The 14,461-nt window shown below is 42.8% G+C and overlaps 1 protein-coding gene across 1 annotated transcript in view; it reads left to right on the top strand.

The window, feature by feature from the left end:
- The first annotated feature begins 2,996 nt into the window (after positions 1-2,996).
- Positions 2,997-14,461, top strand: part of LOC308121136 (uncharacterized protein) — a 29,533-nt gene continuing 18,068 nt past the window's right edge. The window contains exon 1 of the mRNA XM_080482225.1: positions 2,997-3,111. The gene's annotated coding sequence lies outside the window, so the exon portion shown is untranslated. The remainder of the gene's footprint in view (positions 3,112-14,461) is intronic.

The following is a 14,461-nucleotide window of genomic DNA, read 5'->3' as shown; positions in this document are numbered from 1 at the left end:
AAAAGATTGTCTGAGGTCTTAAAATGTTTATATTAGTGTCTTTTATAGGATGTTCCTTGTATGGATAATTGTTTGCAGTGTCATAAAAAAACAAAGCCAACAAAGTGCAAATTACAGGGTTTGTGGGGCTACTGACCACCTATTTTCCACACATCAAGTCACAATATCTGTAAACAAAATAAAATGTGTTGAACCGTCGACACACATACACACACACCCAAAAAGTGTGGCCGCAAATGATGTCATTTCAGGCTAATGAACGTTTGGAGCGGAGCTGCACATGCAATTAAAAACAGGGTAGCTTATTATTGTTTTCTTTAAAGCTTTCACCTCTCACAATGGACATTTGGCACGACAAAGGAAACACTGTGAGAATCACAATGAAAAACTGAAGTGACTCTGACTTGGATGTTAAGGCAATCACCGGGCTTCGCTCGACGGTCCTTTAGTGGCACGTCATTGTCTGCACACATTATCGATCGAAATAGATTTGAATTCAACATTTATACTTTATATGCAGCTTTTTCTGCACATGCAGTGTTAAACAAAAAATTATGCACAAAACTGAAAGCTGATCTCTCAGCGATGATGACATGATTTTTTATTTTTTTATTTTTACGAACAGCTTGTGATTCATTGATGTGATGATGCACCACTTCCCTTTTGGGACTTCCTTTACTTCCTACATCTGCTGGGTGAATCTCAAATGTCAGCATCGTCAGTTACATACTTCCCCATGTTTGCATTCATAAAGTGACTCCATTCACTCCTGAAACGGACCGTGCCAGAGGAGAAGTGCTTCTCAGATTGTCACGTGCCTCTTGAAGCATGTTTTCACCTTGATTATACAATGTTGGACTCAACCAACAAAAGAAGGGACACCCAACAGCATGCAGAGAATAAGAAGTGAAGGATTTTAATCAAGGCAAATGCATGCATCATTTTTCTTTTTATGTCAACATTTTATTTTTCCTTGAATTCAACGTTTCTGGTGGACGTAAGTGCCATCATGTTAATATGTTCTGTGTTTTTCAACAATGATTATAGCAGTTTGATTGCATGTTCATTTGAAGCCAGTTTCATAAAGGGTGGATTTTCAATGGAGGGACAGGAGAGCGCCACCGCATGTGTAGCTGCTCAACATGGTATCATGCAAAGCAAACAAAACTTACATCTCAAAGAGATATGAAAAGCAACTGCAGGACTACACTTTGTGTTTTTCATCGTGGAAAAAGTAAAAACTGGAACATTTCAGACTCTGATAACTCGTATTACTAAAGTAATGTTCATGTGGTGACCTCCGTGCAGCCTTTTAACAAAGAGAAAGAAATTGTTAACGAAAGTAAGAAACAGATGATTAACAATTAAAAAGGTACACCCACTTAGTAGTCTCAGACGGTTTCAAATTAGCAGTAATAAAAGGTTTAATAGAAGGTTTGTTTTACTTTTACATAGTGAAAGACATAAACTTTACCCGCTTCTATGATTTTTACAAAACCAGTTTATTTTCTGTGTGGAAATACATCAAACATTTGTACGAGCAACAGACTGGCAGATTTCAGGGAACTTCATAGAAGCATAACTAAAATCTACGTCAAAGTTTAAAAGTTCATCAGCTTTCAAGCTGTAATACAGTCAAATTTCTTTATCTGCAGGCTTGCTGCTGCATTTAACTTCAAAACGTCCTTAAATTTGACTAATTTCTTTCCTCCGGCAGGGCTACTTCTAATCTTGAGGAAACATATTGTCGTGAACAACCTGGTTCAGCACAACAATAATGACCGTCAGTCCCGTCTTGATTAAAAAAACGGTTAAATTGAGCCAAACTCTGATACTGCAGATGGGAAAAAAATACACAAAGAGTTAGCAGGAAGAAAGGGCCTCCATTAGCCTTCACTGCAGCCTCTGATGATTGATATGATAGCAAGCCCATTCAAACTGCAAATTTTACACATGATTGAGGCTGTATTGGATGTAATGAAATGGTCTTCCTGAATATTGCACTTGAGTGACTGTGTGACTACCAGCACAATAGCTGCTATTATAGTTTTGAGCCTTCGACCCATTTGTCTTTCTACCAGGTCCACTGTGTGTGTTATTATGGCAGAACTCAGGGTGAACCCAAGGCTTTGGTTTCTTGCTGTTACGGATGTGACTGTTCCCTCCACCGGGAGCAATTCACAGAGTGTTAATTGACCACCGCAATCACTCAGCAGATTTATGGAAAGTCTGAAAGGTCACAAGAGACTTCCAGGAGAGGCTGTCCAGGGAGCAAGGCCAGCCTCTGAGCTCCAGCTGGGGACTTTCTGGCCTTTGTAGGTACAGTACAGGTTTAGAAACTCTCTGTCCTCTCTCAATGACCTAACAAAGAAGACACGTTGTCGAGAAAAATGTAATTTGAATGGACCATAGAGGAAGATGAGATTGTCATGTGGATGTCTTGGGATGGGATTTTGTGTTATTATGACTTCAATGATGTTACAGCAAAGATTATGATGTAGAAATCTGTAAAACACACACTGTACACATATAATGTATTATCCTCGAATATACAGCCCTGACCCAGTTTGTCTATTTGTCACATACAGATGTGCATCATCTGCAAGGGGAGGAGTTGTAGCACAGGCAGACTGGGCGTGGGCACTGGGGCCCATCTGGCCCGCTATAATCAGCTTTAAACAACGAAGCGACAGACAAATGGATGATGCAAGGGCGCATGTGAAAGAACCAACATTGCACCGTTATAGCAACATCAACTAACATTTAATTATCTTTAACCATATTCAAAACTTTGATAGAAACCAGTGTGCAAGCATCAATGTTGCACAGCGAAGGAATTGACGAGGCTGCGTTCATTGTTTATCCACCAGCGCACTGTGTCACTGTGTCAGAGAATTAGTTTGAACCAATGTGCATGTGGCTCTGCATCTGGACCCTCTTAATACAGTTTAATCCCTCTCTGTCAGCCAGCCAGGCTTGTCCTCATGCCAGCACACCATCTCCAGTCTGTCACTTATCTTCAAACAGAGAAAACAAGCATTCAGTGATATCTTCACAGTGTTCTTCGTTTTCAGCGCACAACCCTGCAATGAGGGCACTTTTTGTAATGAGGTAAGAACACACCTGTTATTTGACTTTAAAGATGCATTTATCTTTAAATCTAGCCTTTTTTATGGTAAGAGGATGTTTGTTGAAAGCTGTGAAAATAGACAGCACAACCACAGGGCTGTATTATTAAAAGATAGTTGGGGGGGGGGGGGGGGGGCACTTTCTTCTTTTTTTCATTTAGTCACACACTGGCACCATTTTGCATTTAATAGCCAGCTTGTGTGGACTGAATGGTTAGGAAATTACTCCTCCAGTTTAACATGAAGCCGTTGAGAATAATTACTTTGGGCGTGTCAATAATTTTAGTTATTATGTGATAAGCTGTATCATTTCTTTTGATGAAATGTGTAACTGTCTTTTTGTGAGAATCGCCTAGGCGTGATGATTTATGGTGCTATAAGTCTGCGTTTTGCTACATGGAGCCGGCATGGTGCATGGAGTCTAAATGCCATGCTCGCTTACAGAAAAACGCAGCACTAATGGGTTTGTGTTACATTGCTAAATCAACTCGAGCTGTGAAGCGGCTCCCAGCAAACCTTTATGATCCATTAACCACCAGGCGTAGTTTTGCCAGGGTTGTCGGTGCCAGCTGGCAGAAACTGACAAGCCTGTATCATATGCAGCCTCCGCCAGCGATAGCTTTACTGAGGTTTGCAGAATTCCCCCCGTTCTCCCAAGCTGATTACATACATGTTGTTTTCTCATTAGCTGGGGCTCCTCGTGGTCCTGTCTTGTGGAAATGTTTGATAGGATGAAGGTAAACGCAGTGCTTACAGTATGTTAGACTCGACGTCGGCAGACAGCTCGGGAGGACAGACAAGTCTGTGGAGTGGTTTGAGTTTGGGTGGAGACAGCAGCATTTACTGTAGAACTGCAGACAAATATGCATGGACCCCACCCCCGGCTTGTGATCAACTCCTCCGTCATCAGTGTCTTTATCATGCAGACAGAGATTGATATCCAAGGATCGGATTCCCTGAGATTCCTTGAAAGTCCCATTTTTCAAACATTTGGAAACTTGAAATGTGCCGTTTGACTCTTTTATTGTCTCATTCATGAAAGCTGGCAGAGCTTTGCTGCACACAAATAAGCTGCTGATTTTCCAAGTCTCCTTTTGACAGTCGTCAATGTGAGGCTTATTTCTGAAAACAAATGACGTTTTTATGCCTGTTTGTGTGACCGTGCAGTTATGCGGCTGTTCTCGTTGAATACCCAAACCCCTCTTGCAAAGCTTTTCTCTCGAGCATCAAAGCATTATGTAGATGACTATTTGTGTCATTTTTCACGACTCATGTTTAATGCACTAGTAAAAGGCCAGGATAGAAGACGAGAGAATTATTATGGGAAGGGAGTGGATTGTATAGGGTAGGATTTTGTTTACATCGTAATCGATAATCATTTGGATTAAACATAATCTTACGGCATGTAATAACCTACTCTCAAATCCTGCTTTTCCCCTCCAAAGTGAACATGATCTACCTACACGCCCATGGTCTCCAACTACATTTGTTTTGACTGCAGTCACATGGATGTGGGGGAATTCCAGGGCAGACTTTTATCAGAGTTTTAAAAAGAAATAGAGAGGCAGTATGGAGCTGTTAAATGTACATGTATTCAGCAAGAAGCCACTCTTATCTAGGTACCAGGTAGAGGAGATAGGTAAATCCCCTAGAATGAGACACTTTCACTGGCCTGGATAGCTGGAGAGCTATCTGGAGCATAGGAGGAGCAGAGGGAGGTGGTGGTGGGCAGGAGCAATAGAGGGAAAGAGAAGAACAACAATAGTTCAAAGCCTCTTTGTATTTTGGTTTGTATTTGATCCATTGTTCTCAATGGTCTTTAGAGACCACCACCAATAAGGCATCATCTTACCCAGGCTGACAGGCCTTTGTGTGGCCAAGATGGTCCGAGAGATTAGGTTCAGGACAGGTGAAGCTAGGGGGTTAAAGGGGAGTTGGAGGAACTTGTGTTTGCTGTATGCTGTTTCTAAAAAAAAAAAAAAAAAAAAAAAGAGTTAGATGAAAAAAAACCCAACATGAAATGATAGATTTGGGGATTTATCTGTGTTAAATGCTGTAATCACATGCAATGTATTGTTAAAGGATTTTAAAAAAATGCGTAATGAGAAAAAAGCTTGATAGGCGGGATTGTAAATCCCTTCCTGGAGGATTATCACAACGGCCCATTTTATTCCTCACCAGATTTCCCTCCTGTGTAATTGCCATTTGTCTCTATCTCTTCCTCCATGGGAAAATTGATGGCTGAAATACCTTGAGAAATCTGCAGAAGAATATCAAAAACAGAAACATATCCGTGGCACACCACAACGAATGAGAATGTGGAGGACGCTAATTATACAACTTTGTGATTTATTGTCATGAACAAAACATCAACCGAATCCAGAAAGCTTCACTTCTTAGAAAATGTAACATCTGGTCAAAGCACTGTTAACTGATTTGCTTCAGTTTGGTTTGCACTGAGGTCTGACTGAAATAAAGTCACGACTTACAAAATTAAAGTGTTCCAGAGGACAGGCAGATTTTTTTTTTTTCCAAAATAACTAGGAGATATGCATGATTTTACAATTTCTGGAGTCATTGGCTACGTTACAGTCACAGTTTTCAACTGCTCATTAAGATAAATAGATGGATTAATGCATTTAGGGTTGTACTGTAGACGTGGTTCAGATAAGCTGCTGGAGATCAAACCGAGCATCCTGAAGGAGAAGTGCCAGAGTATTTTAGATTTTGCTGATTTACTGGGATTTTCCTACTTCTGAGGGAAATTAACTGAAAAGGAGAAAATATCCATCCGTTCTCAATATGAAGGTGCCTTGGAGATATCAGCGGTTCAAACTGCTAATAGTCGGGTCATGATGTGGAAGATACAGTATTTTAGCCACAATTTGTACTTACTAACTATTGTTCAAACACCACATTCTACCAGAGGTGCTGCTGACCCTTCAAAACCACATTATAACCATCGCAACAACGCGCCATGTCACAAAGCTCCAGTCATCTCAATCTGTTTGCTCAAGCCGACCATGAATTCACTGGACCAAATGATTAGTAATGTGGCTGAAACAGGAGATTAATTTCATGGATGTGCTACTGACAAATCTGCTGCAGCAGTAGGATGCCATTATATTGCTGGGATTTTTTTTCCCACCACTTTGTTGAATGTATGCCACAAAGAATGAAGGTAGTTCTGAGTGCAAAAACAGTCCAACCTTCCACTGGTGAGGTCTACCAAATGTTGAATTTCTATCAGATTGTAACAAGAGTGTTTGTTTATCTTCCTTTGGATGTTGAAAAGGTGTTCAAGATAAGTAAACTTTAACAAGCCACACAAGTTTAAACATTGAGTGAGTTTACTGCCAGCTGTCGAGTTAGTTTTCTTATCTTGACAACAACTCTAAACTTTATAAAGCTCTTAAAACGTTTGTTCGCTCTCGAAGATCAAAATTCAAAAAGACTTCATAGAAAGCCTCACGACATTGCCGTATGCAGCACCCCAGGTTCAGAACATGGGCTCTTGGCCAGCTCATGAATGGATGGGACAGAGATGTTATCGGGCCTTAGGGAGGATGTTTGCGGAGTGGGAGTGGAAGGGCTGTGGGCTTCAGTGTGCTAATGCAGCTAACAGCCAGGAAGGCAGAGTGTTGACTCTGCAGATTTAGGCCAGCTACCGATGGCTATGGGGCTAAATAGTGACCCCCTGGACTAATAAAGAAAATCACCTCAGGCACGAGCCACAGGGGTCAGAGGTAACAGTATGGCTGGGAAAACCACAGGCCACAGCTTTCGATCACTCCTCTGCCTAATTGAAATGACAGTTGAAGACCAGTGGGGGTAACCGTGTTTATTTACGTCTTTGTTACGCAGTGAGCAAGCACAAAGATATGCCTGGCCCGGCCAGGGATGACATCGCTCCTGTATGCTGTCTGGCTCCGGGATCTCTGCACTAGTACAATAAGGACTTCCTGTCTGCCATCAGATTCCCCAGCATTCCACCCAGGCCTGGTGTGAGTCGAGGGGGCTGCCGGGGACACGGTTTTGTGAACGAGGACGAGTCCTAATCAAACTGACAATATGAACCTGTTCCCTTCTTTTGACCCACGAGCTGACCCTCAGTCTAAGCTGCTGTCTATTTGACAGCTGTAACAGGTTGCAGTGTGCTGAAGCTGGAGTGTGACAAGTTTCCTGTGTTTAAACAGCCTCGGGGAGACACGGAGCGAGAATGTCAGGACTCCTTTTCATTGTGCTGATATTAGCAATTTTACAAAGGCTCGGCCCCTAGTCCTGCAGCTGTAATGGCTAATATGCCTGTTTAATAAGTGTTGCCGAAAAAAATGTGGACCGCCATGACGGTGCGTTCTTGTTAGCTCCTAATGGTCCCAGTTTAATGCTGATACAACAAAAAGTGGAATATAAGACGGCTGCACTGAACAGGAGGTGTAACCCACCATATTACTTTCAATCACAACAAGGGTAACCCAAGAGAAAAGGAGTGGGACAAAAACAAAAGAACAGCAAACTATGGAAAATGACACTAATGTAACTCTGACTGTTCAGAGAAACAATGGCTTTCCAGTTGCTTCGCTTCCACTGGTGTAAAAGCCCTGATGTTGCTATTTGAAGAGACGGGGGAAGACGGTATTCATGGTCTCCTGTTTCACTTGGGTCAAGGTGAGAGAGCAACCTTTGGCAACCTGAGTACTAAAACAGCCCGCTGCCGTCTAGCGTGACTAGACATTCGGCATTAATGGCCTCCTGAGAGGACCGTCAGCACAGGAGGAAAAGAACACAAATACTCTGCTCGCACACCAGCAGCACAGAGGACAGAGGAGATTATTCGTGAGGCAACAAACTCCACACACAAGTTTGAGGGATCGCAACAAGATTTTAACACCTTAACCTGAAAACAGACACAAACGTGACCCAGATCTCCTGGCCTGGCCTCGAGAGTAGCTGCCACAACAGACGAATCAAAATGTGATGAGGTTTCAGTTTTTAAAAAAAAATGCTTTTCTGAGGAAAGCAATTTCCTGTGCAAAATGACAAAATTGTAATTACTACGAACAGGCCGCGACGCAATTTCAGGTGGAGCAGAAGTTTGTGCCATGCAAATTCTGACAATAGCAATGAGATGAATAAGGATATGGTCACTTTAAAAGTCCATTCAGAGAAGGAAATGAGCCGCTATTGTGCTGCCTTTTTCTCATTTAGCAGCTGAGAAGGTTCGGGTTTCTATCATCACTTGGGCCTGTGAAATTAAAGGATCACAGCCCGGGTTCATCAAACGTTGGCAGCGCGCGCAAAACTTTTCACGGCTGATCAATAAGAATACAGTACATTTGATCCTGTTGTGTCACTGCGTTTCTGTTAGGGCCATTTGTAGGTGTTGATTACCTGTGATAGCATGCTCTCAAAGATAGCCTTTGTCCTGCCGCTACACTGCCGGAGCTTTAATAGCAGGTTTTATGAGAAATAAAGAAAGAGGAAGAATTTGGAGAAATACCATTTCCTTTCCTTTTATAGATCTGATTAAATTAATGATGATGTTACAGGTTTTGTTTCTTTATCAGTTTTGAATGAGTTTCCCTTCACCCAGTAGGTATGTGAAGATACACAGACAAGCGCAGCCATTGTAATATCAAAGAAGGTGCATCGGCTGTAATATGCAAATATGATACCAAATAGTCTTAACAAAAACTTTCTAGTCAGTAATTTGAGGATAATGGACCGGAGAGAAGCAAACCATAATGACCTAATGGAGGAAACCACATGCTCTATTTGATGTTCGCAACATATATTATTATTGTACTAATCACACAAGTCAGTGCAATGAAGTGGGTTAACTGACTGCTCTGCTGACATGCAAATAATTTGCCACATTGATTTTTGAGTTTGTGTTGAAAACAAATTGTTTGCTTCCCACTCACACTTGTTGATGTTAGGGCAAAAACATGCCTCGGTAAAACATGTCTTCTGTTTGTCTATCTATCTAACAAGGCAGAGACATGCCGGTAGAAGCACATCGTAAAAGAGGTGATTCAGTTTGTTTTTTTTCCAGGCACCCCTGATATTTGTAACCCCCTCAACACCAATATATAGACATATGGTAGAGCAGACATCATGAAATGAAGCCAATAATGAGTGATAATCCACTGTGAGCATTAGACTGAAAAAGGGGAATACGGGGTTTATGTTTCAGACCCTGTTTATTAGTTTTAGTTTCATGTTAAGGACATGTCAAGGGGAGCTATACTTTTATGGTATACAGTCGCACTACACTGCTTCATAAACAACTGTAACTCACTTCACTTTCTTCAGGATCACTTGTCTGCTAGAGCGCTCTGGATCTATCCTCTCACTCACAAAGAGTCATACGATTTCTCCGCGGTCCCATTTGTTTTATTCATGGCTATTTCCGAAAAGTAAACACATTCCCCTCTCCTTCAGCCATGGCATGAATCTAATCAGGAGTTTACCCCATGCTCCTTCACTGCCTCTCCAACAGATCCAAATTTATGGACCCTTAAATGGAGGGACTTTATTTGTTTAAATCAAACTTGATTATCATTTAAATGTCTTTGTTGCCGTGCGCGAAGAATCTCAGCCAGCAGACAAATTCAGACTAGTCTTAAGTTTCTCCCACGGACTGCACTGACTAGAAATTAGTCATCTCAATCAGAAAGAATTACTGACCTTTGTAACTTATGACTGGCTGTAACTGGTATTCACATTATTCAGATGATGATTCACACCACGAAAAGATCGTTTTTCCTTTCTGACCCACAAAACTGTTGGTTTATCTTGTCAGAATGAATTGTAAAATGTGCGGTAAAGGAAGTTAAAGGACACTGAGCACAGTTCCTCAGTGGAAAAAATCCAAAAATCAAGCTGACTGAGTGTGCGAGCAGACAAAGCACATCTCTTCAGGAGAGGGCATGGTGTCCGAAGGAGTTAGATAAAATATGCTGACGCGTTGGACCTCTGTCATGTCTTTAATGCCATTGACCTGTTGGCAAGCTTCACCTCCTTGTGCTAACACTTCAATGAAAACCTCATGAGGCCACGGTAAATTTGTCGCAAAGAAAAGAAGTCCCTGAACAGGGCTGAACGCAGTGAGGCCCGTGACTATTGTTGCCATCTGCTCACCATTTCGTCCAACAAAGAAGATAATTGAATCTGAAATCACTTTTCTCTTTAAGTTTAAGAGTGAGGGTCGTGTCTGTGACTGAAGTCGCCACCACAATGGTGTGGGCCCTTATTTGTATTATTTCTAGAGCTATTTCCTTTAGGTTGCCTCTTGCAACATCTGCCCCTATCCGTCCACACAAATATGGACCATCTAATCACCTGCCACACTTAATTAAAACCCCCTTCACTGCCTTTATGAGAGGCATCAAAGGGCACCATGCCCAAAGGGGGTCATGCAGATGAAACTTAAATGATGTGCTTCCCAAAATCGTTGCACAATAGAGGATGCTAAAAAATCTTTAAGCTGGTTTAGTGAAAATAGGTCAATGTTGGCAGCTGTGGGTAATGTGTCCGGGGCTTGGCCTGTGGTCCAGCATGCTGCTCGCCATATTTAACACCCTTTGTGCCATCCTCTCGGCACTAATCTGTCTTTTGACTGAGTGTTAAAATTAATTTGCAGTGATTTCTATGAGGGCACAGGCATCGTTAGAAAACCTCAAAGGGACTACAAATGGACATGTTGCCAATAGTGGGCCTTTGTCCTTAGTCTGCGCCTTTCTAAACACCCATGACAGCAGCTTTGAAATGCCTGCCCGATGAGACTCAGATGCGTTAGCTGTGGACGTCGCAGTGACCATACTTGCCTGACTGTGAAAAACTTCTCATGACAAAGACTAACGCAGCATAGAAAGTAATGAAAGGGGAGCAGATTCCTAAAGTACCCTTCAGTGCTCTGTCTGCATTGGTCAGAGGGGTCTCATGATAATCCTGGTTGCCTCTGAAATTACAGATAAAGCTTATTTTGATTTTCTTTTATTTCCTCAAAGCTATCGCTGTCGTCCCAAAGGAGAACATCAGCTAAAAGAGATAACCATACACTTCAGAGCACTTGGCATCCACACAAAATGGTGTTCCCATGGGAAAATAACAGGCATGACTGTTTCGTTGAGCTTTCCAATAGTGCTCATAATACCATTAATTGTGTTCAGGGAGAGCGGGAGAAAGGGCTCGCCACAGAGTGCTCTGGAGGAAGCTGTATCTTGTAAAGCAGGTTTGTGTGAGCCTGCTGGAGTCTGCTTTTATATCCCCGATTCTCTGGTATACATCCTCTATCTCCTGTAGCAGTTTTTTCTCTGAGAAAAAAAAAATCTTTCTCCCTCTGTATATCTCTCAACTCCCTCCTTCAGATAAACTATCAGGATCTTACTCCATGGTCATAAAACAAGATGGATAAATTAATGACATGTATGCTGTCTGCAGGAGTACAGCACTCCTGTCTCTGTTAGTCTCACTTCAACGCCATTAAAAAAAAAAAAAAAAAACTATAAACATGAAGGGTCGAGACGGTAGAATCAGAGAACGAAGAGGGCGAATGCACAAATGAGTGAGGAGGGTGGTTGTGGGTGGGTGCGGTGAAACTTCCATCTCAGTCATAGACGCGCTCAGATTCCAGCAAGCCAATCAACCAATCTAAGACAAATGATTTTGTCGAGCTTTCCTGCCACACTGGGCGTGGGAACAGCACAGATTCTCATAAAAAAAAAAAAAAAAAAAGAGAGAGAGAGAGAGGAGCCTGTAAATTATTTCCGTACTTCTTCAAAGAGCCGAACAACAACAACCCCCAAAAAAAGTTTGTGTTTATGCGCAGTGTTTCTCTGTTGTTGTGTTTCAGCTTGTCCGTCTCGGCTGGCTTCTACTGTGCATGTGCGAGTGTAAACAGTATTTGAGATCTGTGGGTATCTGCTCACGTGCAACAGTCTGTGGGACAGAACACAAAGGGATGCCATCTTTCATTCTCACAGATAAATAAAACTTTTCAAGGGTCATTTAAACCGGGGGGGGGGATGCATTACGCTTTTCTGGAGGCAGCGTTTTGATCAAAGCTGTTTGCAGGACCTCTTTCCTCTCCTCGCCAGAACCCCCCCCCCACCACACACACACACACACACACACACACACACACACACACACACACACACACACACACACACACACACACACACACACACACACACACACACACACACACACACACACACCACCCTCCCACATCCCCCACTCTAACCCCCCCAAACCACGTCTGCCTTGCTGTTGCTAATCATTGGTGGTCTCCTGACTGCCAACAGTAATTGATTAGAGAGAGAAGGACTGGCTGGCGAAGGGGGAATGGAGGGGAAAGTTCAACCCAGGAGTTCTCAAGGTCACTGCCCTCTTCTTCTCCCCCCTCTGAACTTCTTTTCTCATGCTATTAGGTATCCGCCACAGGGGAAACTGCAAATATTTGGCACACTTGGTAAGACTTCCAAGAGGCGGTGAGAGCAAACAGGAAACAAAAAATGGATGCGTGTGCTTGAGACAAACTTGACGGTGAAAAGTTTTGATTCGTGATGTGTTGACTTTAGGAACACTACAATCGTGGTTGGAAATGCTTATTTTTCCAGACCCCCACTTCCCTCCCCCTCCACTTGCCGCTGAGTGCCGCCCTGTTGTTTGGCCCCCTGTGGCTGCTCAACATACCTGACAATATAAATAGTTAGTGGATGTTATTCTGAAGTATTGGCACTGCTTCCAATCGCCCGATTCCACAGGAAAAGGGGACATTCCTTGCCTGTGGAAAGTGACTCATGCTGCTGTCTTGTTTAGAAAATGCAATTATAGACGGGTTGAAACATTCGCTTCTTCTGAAAATTGGAGTGAAGAAAAAGCCTCCATGTCGTTTTCTTCCCTTCTTTTTCCCCCCTCTCTTTGTGAGGGTGTGTGTGTGTGTGTGTGTGTGTGTGCCTGTGTGAGTTCTCTGCATGACCAAACAGGGTCATGTTCACCACAGAACCCGCTGCTGACTATGGACGCTGACTCTTGATGCCTATGGAAACATGACTGTCACAGGAAATGTTCAACATGTTTCGCAGCGCTGCAGCTGAGCGAGACGTGAGCGTGTTTGAGAGAGGAGCCCTCCCAGAGCCCGGGGCTGGTGTTGATGTTGGCTGCGCAGCCGTCTCAGGGCTGTCCAGAGTTTACCACTCTCCGTTCCTGAGACCAGCTAATAAACACAGTCAGAGCATGCGCAGATACCCACAGACCCACGTCTGGACATGTAGGACTGCTCACAGAAAACCAAAAAGGTCTCGGTGATGCAACTTCATGAATGCAGGGAGAGAAAATCAAACAAACCCACGGGGCTCAGTTGAGGACAAATAATCACAATAGTTGAAAAGTTATATCGTCACTCAGGGAGTGAAGAGTCGTGGGTTTCCATGTTTCTCTCAGTCATCTCTCCCACAAATTGCCCCAGGCTGCAGCAGCAGCTGTGAAGCATTCATCTTTGTCTGCTCTGTCACTTACACTGTCTCTCGGCATTTATCATAAGGAACTTATTTTTCATAAATCTGCCAGAGAGGTCACAGATTTTCAGCTAATTTCAAACATAGCCCCCATAAAGGAGATGGAACATTAATCCTACATACATCTTTTCGTTCCCCTACTGCTTATGTATATTCAAACAACATGTAAAAAGGATTACGACAAAACTTGATATTCCTGCAAATACCAGATATAAGATATCTTGAAAGCTGGCCTCACTAGGCTGCGAATGAAAAGCACTTGTGCAGTTTAACTTTATCCAGACTTGTGAATACCAGCGGAGGTCCTTCTAAGAAGTGGTGGGCTCTGGTTAATGTCCTGTCAGTGGTTCTGCTCTCTACTGCCCCCCTTTGCTGGACTTGAAGTATTGACAAGGATTATGTCACTAACACCCTCCTTCAAATTTCCCCTACACTGTGCTGCTTAGTGGTTTACTGAAGCACTTATGCTCTAAGCACTGCCAAATTTCACTGTTTACATCCATCATATACTTTTCCCTGGAAGGGTTAATCCCCCCAAAAATGAGATCTGTAGTGGTTTTTAAGTGAAGAACAGTTTATATTTCCATTAATGCCTGTCCTCCTCACTTCTCCAAATATGTTATATCTGTCGCTTGAATCAAACTTCTTTCTTTGCTGCTTCGATGGGGTGAACTGAAGCCATGCAGTTTGTGATTTGCAACTGCTGCGAGGAGATCATGTTGCCCGCCTGTGATCACCTCTACTGCCAGTGGGAACAAATATGTGACATGAGTACAACAGCATTTTTCACACAAAAATATTCAGCCT

This window comes from Lipophrys pholis (genome assembly GCF_963383615.2).
Source record: "Lipophrys pholis genome assembly, chromosome: 15".
Classification (NCBI taxonomy): Eukaryota; Metazoa; Chordata; class Actinopteri; order Blenniiformes; family Blenniidae; genus Lipophrys; species Lipophrys pholis.
Note: the sequence above shows the minus strand (reverse complement) of the source record. Positions and strands in the feature narration are given on the sequence as shown.